Source organism: Bos grunniens, chromosome 1, assembly GCF_055505025.1.
Source record: "Bos grunniens cultivar Pamir isolate PY7600 chromosome 1, Bosgru_T2T1.0, whole genome shotgun sequence".
Taxonomy (NCBI): Eukaryota; Metazoa; Chordata; class Mammalia; order Artiodactyla; family Bovidae; genus Bos; species Bos grunniens.
In genome coordinates, this window is record NC_141165.1 from 2289233 (window position 1) to 2302114 (window position 12882).

A 12882-nucleotide genomic window follows, 5' to 3' on the forward strand; every position below is an offset into this window, starting at 1 on the left:
ACTGAGTTTTCCTCAAGGTGAATTCCCTCCTCACAGTCTTTGGCCATTTTTATATCGAACTGTTTGATTTGTGGACCCTGTTGATATATTCTGCAGAAGGACACTGAGTTTGTTATATGCTGCCCATATCCTCCCCCCTCCCCCAATCTAAGTATTAATTTGTTAAAGTTCTCCAAGGGAACGTAACCTGTTCTCAACCTGTCCTGTCATCAGTGGGCTCTCAGGAGGATTAAACCACAAGGATACCACTATGGCCACGCTCAAACCACAGCTCTAATAAAAGATGACGTGGCCCAGATGGGGACTCAGCTCAGAAAATGATTGGTGTGCCAGACACTGCCCAGCCTTGGCTGGTTCAGGCAGGAATGCTTCTCTAAGAGCCTCTGAATGTTGTGTTTCTGATTACTTCTGCATCCTGAGCTGCAGCTACCCCGGGAATGTGGTTCCCGGTGAGGACGTGGTGAGCTGCCAGCCTCTGGGAGGAAACACAACAAGCTCTGGCATAATAGATGTGAGTGATGGAGAATGAACATGAACCCTTGCAAAGGTCTCCTGGGACCTTCTATTTAAAGTGGCAGTACCCACATCGCTAGAAGCAGGTAGAAAGGCTGAAGGCTGAGCCCAGAGCAGACCCACTGAATCTGCATTTCAGTGAGACCCGCTCAGGTGGTTCCTGTGCCCACTACAGTCTGAGAAGCACACCGCTAAGGCTGTTTAAACAGGCCAGAAGTACCTGTGGGGTGGGCCTAGGGTTTCAATTACCATCAGTTATGAGTTGAACCGCAGTCCCTAAAATTCCCTATTGCCGGAGTCCAGCCCTGGTGGATCCAGGGAATTCGAAGCGGGGACGGTATCGGCGAGGATCAGGAAACAACTGCTTAATTAAACGTTAATTAAGGATATAAAGAGTAATAGAATAAGGATAGCTCAGTGAGGAAATTCAGTGGATAAAAGAGGCCGAATAATTCAGCCAGAAGGTGAGAGAAAGAACGACATGGGGAGACCAAGTTTCTTTGAACAAGGCCCGCACTTTATTTTCCAAAGTAGTTTTTATACCTTAAGTTATGCATAGAGGATAATGGGGGAGGGGGTAGAGTCATGCAGCAAGCCAGGCTTTCTTCCTGCAAACTTATCATATGCAAAAGTTTAGGTGATTTGCATCATCTTCTGGCCCGGAGGCCTGTTAACATTTTAAGAAACTTATTTTTCTCCAAAGGTGATTATTCTAAAGTCAGGCGCCACCCTCCAAAAGCATTAGATAAAGTTGCATTCCTATAGGGCAAAGGTGTGGTGGGCTATAACAAGAAAAAGAATTAACTCAAGGGTCCAAGATTACAAACATTAAAGCTACTACTTACACCAATTACATTAATCAATACACTGCCAGGGACACAGCAGGTAAGGGATATAGAAACTTAGCAGCAAACATTGGCCCAACAAGTGAAAAACCCTTCACCAATACAATTTCTAATCAATCTTAACTGCTCAAAGGAATCTGTATTCAGACAGTTTAGAACATCTCATGTCTCTCACAGTTGGGAGGCTCTGAGCAATCACATGTGGCTGGAAAAACCTATTCAGGCAGGCTAGAGGATTTCCAAAGGAGTTTGTAGGTTGAAGCACTATCACACCCAGGAACTTTATTAACTGGAGCTGTAAGCTAACTCTTTTTTCAGAGAGAGGCAGTGGGGGACAGCCCCCCATAAAGCCAGAGGTGTAGGTGAGAGCACAAAGCAGAAAGTAGGCAGACTCTGGTTTTGGGGGTATATGCTCGAGAATTACCAGGGGACTCCTGAGGCTCGATCCCGCCTTTGCGTATGCCCAGCCTCCTTCCTCCTGACCTTTGCCAGGGGCGGAGCTCCTGCTCCCGGCACCCTATGTTGAGTCCTGAGCCCTCAGCCCACCAGAAAAGTGAAAGGCGCTCAGCCGTGTCCGAGCCTGTGTGACCCCATGGACTGTAGTCTGCCAGGCTCCTGTGTCCATGGGATTCTCCAGGCAAGAACACTGGAGTGGGTAGCCATTCCCCTCTCCAAGGGATCTTCCCAACCCAGGGATCAAACCCAGATCTCCTGCGTTGCAGGTGGATTCTTTACTGTGAGCCACCAGGGAAGCCAGAAGGTGACCTTAGTTGCAGACAGGGTTGCTTCAGATGTTGTTAGTTAAGATGAGGCTATACCAGGCCAGGCTGGAGCCTTGATGCAGTATAACTGGAGTCCTTGTAAAAGGGGACGCTGGGCACAGGAGAGCGTCCTGTGAGGATGAAGGCAAAGGTCAGGTGGTGCAGCAGAAGCCAGCAGTGCCGGATTTCATTAGCAAACCCCCAGGAGCTAGGAGTGAGCCTTGGAACCCACCCTCGCAGCCCAAAGAAGGAACCCACCCTGCCAATGCTGAGGTCTTAGACGCCCAGCCTCCGGGGCTGGGAGACAAGGCAATTCTGTTGTTTAAGCCCCTAGTTGGTGGACTTTATTACAGCAGCAAAGTAACATACCGTCCCATGGGTTTCCCCTGATGGAGGAGCTAGGCATGCAACGCCCTGGAAAAGACACGCCCCGGTTTATCTTCTGGATGATGAAAACATGTAGGTGGAATAAACAGGGCTCAAGACATCAGCTCCCTCTCAGGCAGTCAGTCCCTCTCTCACCACCTTCTGCATGTTGTTCTCATTTCACAGGGCGTCAGCACTTGGCACCCTGACAGTGTGCATGCCCGGGACGCGTGCAGCTCACTCCCTGCCCTTAAATAAAGTGGGAAACAGGTGCGGAGAAGGGCTGGCTGATGGGATAACCCTGTGATCTTGTTTCTGCTCAGGTGTTGTAACTAATGGGCTGTTTAGAGGCGGTTTGTTCTGATGGAATCAAAAGAAAAAAAAAAGTATATTTGAAAGAGAATCCATTTCTTTCTTGGTCACTCATTAGTGACTCAGAACAGTTAGGTGCATGGTTCCTGAAATTGTAGCAGAGACAAGCCACCTTCTTTTAATCACAGTTGCTTCCTACTCAAGCTTTCTTGAAGTGGACAGCACTTGGAAGCAAGGTGTTCTGCCGCAGACTACCCTTCACTTACTTTTATCTGTGTGCATTTGAATACATTTTATTAGTCCTAAATATATCCTTTAGAACAGTGCCTGATTCTTTTCAGAAAAAATGTATTCTGGATAAGCCACAAAGTCCTAAGTATGGTATGGGGAACTATATTCCATGTCCTGTGATAAACCGTGATGGAAAGGAATATTAAAAGGAATGTATATGTGTGTATAATTGAATTATTTTGCTGTACAACAGAAATTAACACACATTGTAAACCAACTGTATTTCAATTAGAAAGAAGAAAAAAATTCTAGTAGCATTAACTTATGTTTTTTGGGTAGTTAAATGCGCTAAGCTCAGAACTTACCCTTGGTCTAAGGATTGTTGCACTTAATCTTCACTGCATCCATTTGACACAGGTGATGTGAGTATCCCCATTATACAGGTGGGGAAACTGAGGCACAGAGAAGTTAACTTAGCTGCTCATACACAGCTACAGAGACATGAGGCTTAATCTTGACTGGCACCTTCAGTGGAATATGCATAACCACAGCTCTACAAGGAAGCCTCCCTCAAGACATTCAGACACATGGTGCTCCCAAAGGGTCTTTTTTTTTTTTTTTCCACAGGCACCACGTGGCAATGGGTGCAGGAAGTAGTGGAGAGGGGTAGGAAAGGCATATTGAGAGTTTGGTCTGGAGATAGCTAAATCCAGCCAGAACAATCAAACCCATTCTTTAGATCACCATCACCAAGTCAAAACTGTCCCCAGAGAAGTCGGCAATAGAATCCAGCGCAGGGCTCTCAAATCCATCTTGCAGCAGAATCCCCTGGGGGGCTTGTTAGACACAGATCCAGGTTTCCCCAGAAGTCTTCCGGATTCAGTCGGTCTTGGGTGGAGCCGAGAATTTTCCTTCCTTACAAATACTCAGGTGATGCTGACACTGCTTCTGAGGACCAGACTCTGAGAATCACTGGACTAGAGGGAAGGAACACAGTTTCTGAGTCCTCGAGAGCTAAACCCCAGGCCCAGCCCACCACTGACCTCCTGTGTGAGCCTGGGGAGGTTTCTAACCTCCTTTGTGCCTTCCTTAGTACAAAACGACCAAGGATTGCACCTGGTCTGTTGCAGCTATTGTAAGGCATGAGTTGGGGATTGTCTATGTTAAAAGTCAGCACAGGACCTGGTACTTGATGAGCATTCGGCAAACACTCGCTGCCACCACCATCACTTCCACCACCGCCGCATTTGACTTTTAAATTTAAAAAATGTTTAAAAAATCTTTTAAAACAAAAATTTCAAATTAAAATTCTTTTTATTTTTTTAATTTTTATTATTTTTTGCACCCTTTCTATTGCTATGGATGCATGAGTGTGGGCTCAGTTTTAACTAAGTCCTGTTTGACTCTGTGACTCCATGGACTGCAGCCCGCCAGGCTCCTCTGTCCATGGGATTTCCCAGGCAAGAAGACTGGACTGGGTTGCCATTTCCTTCTCCAGGGATCTTCCCCACCCAGGGTTTAAACCCATGTCTCCTGTTTGGCAGGTGGATTCTTCACCACGGAGCCACCAGCTAAGTCCTTTTCTTCCTATGTGTGTATGTGTGTTTGTGTGTGTGTGTTACTTGCTCAGCTGTGTCTGACTCTTTGCGACACCATGGACTGCAGCCCTCCAGGCTCCTCTGTCCATGGGATTCTCCAGGCAAGGATACTGGAGTGGCTTGCCATTCCCTTCCCAGGAGATCTGCCCGGACCCAGGATTCGAACCTGGGTCTCCTGCATTGCAGGCAGATTCTTTACCTTCTGCGCCACCAAGGAAGCCCTTTTCTTCCTATGCGTACAGTTTATTCCTGTGCCTTCCTTCTTATCTCTTACATGCTAGGCCTCTGTGTTTCTGTGTGAAAAACGTTTCTTCCTGATATGTCCTATGTCACAGGTTTGTTGAAAGCATCAAATGAGTTACTCTGTATAAAGACTTCAGCATCACGCCTCATCCTACAGAGGTCGTTGTTATTTCTTCTCCCTACCGTTAACCATCCATTGTACTAAGCATTTTATTACATTATTTCATATGATTCTCACAGTAACCTATAACGTAGGAAACATTAGGATAATTTTACAAACGACAGAGCTAGAGCAATAGAGGTCAAGTTACCTGCTCAAGGCCACTCCGTGACTGAGTCAAGACTTAAATGCAGGTCTCTTTGACTGAAGGGTAAACACTGTTCTTCACATTAGGGTTCATTTCAGAATGGACTGAGGCCCCTTGAATTGGACATGCTAAGAGAAAGCTTTAATTTATAAATGTAAGTATAGAGAAATAGTTCCCCTTATGGGTCCAGGAAATGGGTGAAAGCTTGCTGCCGTGATAACCCCTGTCTCTTTTGGGATGATCAAGGTGACTTCCAGCTTATAAAAATTCACTCCAAAGGAAAACAGAACCGCCAGGAACTAGATGTATCCACATTTTCTTATTCACTAGCTGAAGAGCATTCTTCTATTTCCCGGTCTTATCCCTTGTTCCCTTGCTGGGTCATCATCTAGCCGCACAGAGGGACGTTGAAATAGTAGTTGTAATCCTTTGAAACTGACATGTGCAATGTCAAAATGTTAGATTCAGATTTCCCTGAAGAAAGAGGTATACCCAGAGAAGCTAAGCTCCTGCTTCAAATCCACCCGAGTTAACTACAAGATGAAAATTCTTTTTCTTTCTGTAATTACTGAGATGGTCCCCACAGATGCTTGTTATGGTAGACTGGTACCAACTGTCAGGGAGTGTGCATAGGTGGCTTTCAAGGTTATGGAGGAGGGAACCACAGGCTTGACCTAGGAGTAGAATGCCTTCCAACTGAGGCATGTGGTTAATGTTTGCAGGAAGGAGAAGCCTCCAGCAGTAGAAGATCACATTTCTATTTACCTGGAGGCAGAAAAAATCATAAACAGATGCTCTCGAATGTTGCACCAGCTATTTGACTTCCCAACCAAACACCTCCTCAACTACCTCGGGTTTTGGGGAGGGAGAAGCAGCTTTAATTTGTTTTCCTGTTATCTCTGAGTCCTTTTAAAAATATAAAATAAAATCTTTTAGGATAACAGAACATGTGTACAGAATGTGGTGGGAGCCAGAAGTTATCCCATAGCTCTGGCCTCTGACCAGTTTGCCTGGGAGGATTTATTTTAAGCTATTCTTATCTGAATTCGTCTGGCTGTGCCAGCATGGAAGCTAATTCTCTGACAATAAGCCTGCTGGGGTGTGTTTGGGTCTCTGTTTGTTTGTTTTGATGTGTACAAAGCCTGCAAAGTGGAGAGCGGCATCACACTCAGCTCGAAATAAGAGGCGCAGGCTGGCACCACGGGGATGCAGGCGATATTTGGGAGCTGGGTAGTGAACATGCAGGCACTTCAGGGAAAATGTAGGTAGGCACATTCCCTCCCAGCAGGAGACCCCGAAGCCCAGGGTCTCTTGAGATGAATAGGGCTCCACGAATGCAAAACACCAGCATGTCAAGATTTCTGGGAGGAGACATGCAGAAATTTCTGCAGAACAGGGAAGTGAGTAAAAATGGCCCAGCTCCGGGCCTCTGACCCAGGGATTTCACGCCATTTCTGCAACCAGCTGGGGGTGGGAGGATCCTGGGCTCATCGTCTTCGGAGGCCTTCCAGTCTCGTTGTCATAGTGGATGAAACCTCTGCTTCAGTGTCTTATCCCAGGGGTTTCCAAGCCCCCCGCCGGGGATTAGTACCAGCTCCAGGCCTGTTAGGACCTGGGCTGCACAGCAGGTGAGCCGCGGGTGAACCAGCGACACTTCACCAACCTCCAGCGCCCCCCATCGGTCACATTGCCGCCTGGCCTCCGCCCCTGTCGGATCGGTGGTGGCGTTAGATTCTCACAGGAGCATGAACCTACTGTGAACTACACACGGGAGGGGTCTAGGCTGCTCGCTCCTTATGAGAATCTAACGCCTGGTGATCTGATTCTCTGTTATGGGGAGCTGTGTGATTATTTCATTATATATCACAGTGTAATAGTAATATAAATAAAGTGCACAATGAATGTAATGCCCTGGAATCATATGCTGTTGTTCATTCAGTCAGTCGTGTCCCACCGCTTGAGACCCCACAGACTGCAGCACGCCAGGCTTCCCTGTCCTTCCCTCTCTCCCAGAGTTTGCTCAAACTCCTGTCCATTGAGTCAATGATGCCATCCAACCATCTCTTCCTCTATCATCGCCTTCTCCTCCTGCCTTCAATGTTTCCCAGCATCAGGGTCTTTTCCAGTGAGTCGGCTCTTCTCATCAGGTGGACATAGCACTGGAGCTTCAGCTTCAGCATCAGTCCTTCCAATGAATATCGAGCATTGATTTCCTTTAGGACTGACTGGTTTGATCTCCTTGCAGTCCAAGGGACTCTCAAAAGTCTTCTCCAGCAGCACAGTTCAAAAGCATCAATTATTTGTTGTTCAGCCTTCTTTATGGTCCAGCTTTTACATTAGAGTGAGTATCATCTGCATACCTGAGGTTGTTGATATTTCTCCCAGCAATCTTGACTCCAGCTTGTGATTCATCCAGCCTGGCGTTTTACATGATGTACTCTGCATGTAAGTGAAATAAAACAGTGACAATACACAGCCTTGATATACTCTTTTCTCAATCCTGAACCAGTCAGTTCCATACAGCATTCTGTTACTTCTTGGCAGTTCTCAGGAGACAGGTCAGGTGGCCTGGTATTCCCCATCTCTTTAAGAGTTTTCCATAGTTTGTTGTGATCCACACAAAGGCTCTAGCATAGTCAATGAAGCAGTAGTTTTTCTGGAATTTCCGTGCTTTCTTTATGAACCAGTGAATGCTGGCAATTTGATCTCTGCTTCTTCTGCCTTCCTAAGCCCGGCTTTTACATCTGGAAATTCTGGGTTCACATAATGCTGAACCCTACCTTGAAGGATTTTGAGCATCACCTTCCTAACTTGAATTAACTTCCTCAAGGCCAAACTCTTTCATCTCTGCCTCACTTCACTTCACTGCAAACTTTGTCTCTCAAAACTGCTCCATGCCAACATTTCCCCCAGTACGGTTCTGCACAGATGTCCATGAGCACTTGTCTTCCCCCCTCTTCTCTCCCTGCTCCTTCACCAGGCTTCTGATATAACCCAGACCTCCTAGCCCCCTTGGTATCCCCCCAGCCCTCTTCTTGGAAATCCTGTGGTCTGTCAAAGCTCACAAGGTCAGGATATTGATGTTGAGCTGAGGGGTCGGTCGCACAGTCGTGGGGTTGGATCTCAGGGGACCTTGAGTCTATCCCAGCATATTTTGAATTGTTCTCTGACCAAGTCCCTCCAGTCCCCCCAGTGCTTTGTTCTGAACCTCTGGCCTCTCTAATACCCCTTCCTCCAGCCCCTGGCTCTTCCTTAGAGAGAAACTGCCTGACTGCTTGGCTTACCCAGAGGACTAAGGGGAGACTCCATAAGAATCCTGTTTCTCTTCACCTCGAAATCACTCATTGTCAGCTTCCCCTTGCCCTTATTTCAGAAGAAGAGATATTCCCCTTTCCTGCCGAGACTCACTCATCCTTATCCACGGTCTGGATCCTACCCCTTACAGCTTCGGCTATGGTTCATCTCGTCCCCATCATCCTTTCTATTAGGTCAAATTCCTCTCGCTAATTCTTACTGAATTAGCGACCTTCCACAGTAAAAGTAATATCTTTACTTGTCCTTAAAATCATATTAAATTATCAATTTCCTCTGGCCCTTCTTCAACAACCAAGTTTAATGAAAGAGATATCTTGGCAGATGAATGGAGAAAGAAGATGTGGTTCACATATACAAGGGAGTATTAGTAACAAGGAGGATAAAGGAGAAAGAAGATGTGGTTCATACATACAAGGGAGTATTAGTAACAAGGAGGATAAAACCGCCATTTGTAGCACCACGGATGGACCTAGAGATTGTCCTACTGGGTAAAGCACGTCAAAGACAAACAGCACGAGCTATGGCTTACATGTAGAACCTAAAAAAGTATACACAAATGCATTTATCTACAAAACAGAAACAGGCTCACAGACATAGAAAACAAATCCATGGTTACCAAAGGGGACAGGGGGAAGGATACATTAGGAATTTGGAGTTAACATACACATATGCGTCCTCTGTGTGCCCCTATGGACTGTAGCCTGCCAGGCTCCTCTATCCATAGGATTCTCCAGGCAAGAACACTGCCCTCCTCCAGGGGATCTTCTCAAAGCAGGGATCAAATCTGTGTCTCTTACAGCTCCTGCCCTGACAGGCGGGTTCTTTACCACCAGTGCCACCTGGGAAGCCCTGCACGCGCGCACACACACACACACACACACATGCACACACACACATGCACACACGCACACACACACGCGCGCACGCACACATGCACACACGCACACGCACATGCACACACGCACACACACACGCACACACACATGCACACACACACAAGCACACACACGCGTGTGCATGCACACACGCACACACACGCACATGCACACACGCACACACGTGCACACACACGCACACACTACCATATATAAAAGAGAGAACCACAAGGACCCGCAGTGCAGCACAGGGAAGTACACTCAATGCTCTGTAACAACCCATATGGGAAATAATCTGAAAACAATATAAAACAATATGTGTATACATATGACTCACTCTGCTGTATACCTGAAACCAATATGACATTCTTAATCAAATATATGTTGATAAAAAAAATAAGTGCATAAAAAAAAGAGATATCTCAACACATACATACTTTGCAACTCAGGTTCTTTATGTCTGGACTCTCTTTCTCTATCAAGAAAAACTCTCCCCTCCAGTAAAACCAGGGAAAATGGCAACCCCCACAGCCAGCTTTGCCTTGGTTTCTGTGATCCGGGGCCATCTTGTTTCTTCTGCCTTTTAGACGGTTTCTCTTCTACCTTTTAAATTTTCATTACAGTTTTGCTCAAGGGTTTCTCCTCAGTGTTGCTGCCTCTAGGCTGTCTGTCAACAATCTCACATACGTTCCTGTCCCAAATGCCATTACCACCCAAATAACTCCTTAAAGAAATTCTAACCTTGTCCCAAGATCCACCTCATAAATCCGACTTTCAGCTGGATCACAAATGAATAGTAACAATGATAATAACATCTACAGTTTACTCAGCTCCTACTATGTTCCAGACACAGTGCTAGGGTGATTATTTAAATGATCTTATTTCACTTCCTCCACAGCCCCACAGTAGATATTGCATACTCTTTACAGAGAAACATATCAGGGCTCAGAGAGGTAGGAAGCTTGCTTGAGATTATCTATTTTATAGTGCAAGACTGGTACTTGAGCTCTGATCCCAGAGAAAGCATATAGCTAAGGTTATAGGATCAGAAAGCTGGTCCTGACTCTGACATGAACTGGGTCTGGGTCTGACTGCTTCGGTGAGCCCTAGTGGGCCACTGTTCTCTAGTCTATGAAATGTGGGTGATGGATCCCACTAGTGTTACTCAACTCTGAACTTTCAGGTTTTTATAATTCTAAAATTGAGGCATCTTAAATCCAACAAGATTGAAAACAGTTGCTTGATCATATTTGTTCAAACCTGTTGTACTCCATTTGGGCTTAATCAATTCAGAATTACTGTTAGTGCCCTACAAGAGTTTCTTCTCTTGTTAGGTACAAGATTGGTTGCCCCAAGACTCTTCAGTTCAGTTCAGTTCAGTTGCTCAGTCGTGTCCGAACTTTGAGACCCCATGAATCACAGCACGCCAGGCCTCCCTGTCCATCACCAATTCCCGGGGTTCACTTAGACTCACGTCCTTCGAGTCAGTGATGCCATCCAGCCATCTCATCCTCTGTCGTCCCCTTCTCCTCCTGCCCCCAATCCCTCCCAGCATCAGAAACTTTTCCAATGACTCAACTCTTCGCATGAGGTAGCCAAAGTACTGGAGTTTCAGCTTTAGCATTATTCCTTCCAAAGAAATCCCAGGGCTGATCCCCTTCAGAATGGACTGGTTGGATCTCCTTGCAGTCCAAGGGACTCTCAAGAGTCTTCTCCAACACCACAGTTTAAAAGCATCAATTCTTCGGTGCTCAGCTTTCTTCACAGTCCAACTCTCACATCCAAACATGACCACTGGAAAAACCATAGCCTTGACTAGATGGACCTTTGTTGGCAAAGTAATATCTCTGCTTTTCAATATGCTATCTAGATTGGTCATAATTTTTCTTCCAAGGAGTAAGTGTCCTTTAATTTCATGGCTGCAGTCACCATGTGCAGTGATTTTGGAGCCCAAAAAATAAAGTCTGACACTATTTCCACTGTTTCCCCATCTATTTGCCATGAAGTAATGGGACCAGATGCCATGATCTTTGTTTTGTGAATGTTGAGCTTTAAGCCAACTTTTTCACTCTCCTCTGTCACTTTCATCAAGAGGCTTTTTAGTTCCTCTTCACTTTCTGCCATAAGGGTGGTGTCATCTGCATATCTGAGGTTATTGATATTTCTCCCAGCAGTCTTGATTCCAGCTTGTCCTTCTTTCAGCCCAGTATTTCTCATGACGTACTCTGCATATAAGTTAAATAAGCAGGGGGACAATATACAGCCTTGATGAACTCCTTTCCCTATTTGGAACCAGCCTGTTGTTCCATGTCCAGTTCTAACTGTTGCTTCCTGACCTGCATACAGGTTTCTCAAGAGGCAAGTCAGGTGGTCTGGTATTCCCATTTCTTTCAGAATTTTCCACAGTTTGTGGTGATCCACACAGTCAAAGGCTTTGGCATAGTCAACAAAGCAGAAATAGATGTTTTTCTGAAACTCTCTTGCTTTTTCCATGATCCAGCAGATGTTGGCAATTGGATCTCTGGTTCCTCTGCCTTTTCTAAAACCAGCTTGAACATCTGGAAGTTCACAGTTCATATTGCTGAAGCCTGGCTTGGAGAATTTTGAGCATTACTTTATTAGCGTGTGAGATGAGTACAGTTGTGCAGTAGTTTGAGCATTCTTTGGCATTACCTTTCTTTGGGATTGGAATGAAAACTGACCTTTTCCAAGACTCTTATAGCAATGGAAATAGGAAATGCAGTTGTCATGTTTTTACAGAATGATTACTTCACCAACCACTTGCAAATAGTGAGTTTGGAACATTTTAAATGACGTGCTTGAAGGTGGTTCATTAGTTTGGTGCTTTATAAAACGTCATTTTAAAAAATGTAATGGTTTCAAAAAATTTTACTTTCAAGTGAATCTGTGAGATGTCCTAGAAGACAAAAATGACCATAAAAAAATGCATAAAATTATGCAGAGCAGAGCACTTCAGAACCAATCAGGATCCACTTTAGTTTGGAATATCAAATATCCAATATTTCCAATATTTAATAACTTTTCCTTTTGCCCTTTCCAAAAGTAATACAGACCACATCAAAAGCATGGAAGCTACAGGTAAGAAAAACATACCATCCACAAGCTTAAATCTGACAGACATCTACTACATTTTTGTGTGTAAGTTCCCTTTCTTTTCCTCTAAATGTGTTTTTAAAAAAAGTGAGCTTCCGTTCTAAATAATGTTTTAAAAATTTTGTTCATTTATTTATTTATTTATTTATTTTTCACTTGGAGAGTAACATTAAGTATTTAACTATTTTATATCATTAACAGTTGATAATTTTTTACAAAAACATGGTTTATCAGGGCTGCTTTGATGTATTTTTTTGGAAAAATCAACATTACAGTAAAGCAAATCTTTTTTTTTAGACTGAAGATACTGAACTGATGTCATTATTTCTACTAAATGCCCATAAAGATTTTGTAGTTGACATCATGTTAACTAAAGAATGGGATTCCCCTGTAACTCAGAT

The 12882-nt window shown here is 44.8% G+C and overlaps 1 long non-coding RNA gene across 1 annotated transcript; it reads right to left on the reverse strand.

The window, feature by feature from the left end:
• Positions 1 to 1091: 1091 nt before the first annotated feature.
• On the reverse strand, positions 1092 to 2713 carry LOC147378846 (uncharacterized). The gene is made up of 2 exons (XR_015169941.1): positions 2489 to 2713; positions 1092 to 2250 (listed from the first exon to the last, which is right to left on the reverse strand). It is a non-coding gene; the product is annotated as an uncharacterized LOC147378846 (long non-coding RNA).
• Between the last annotated feature and the right edge of the window lie 10169 nt (positions 2714 to 12882).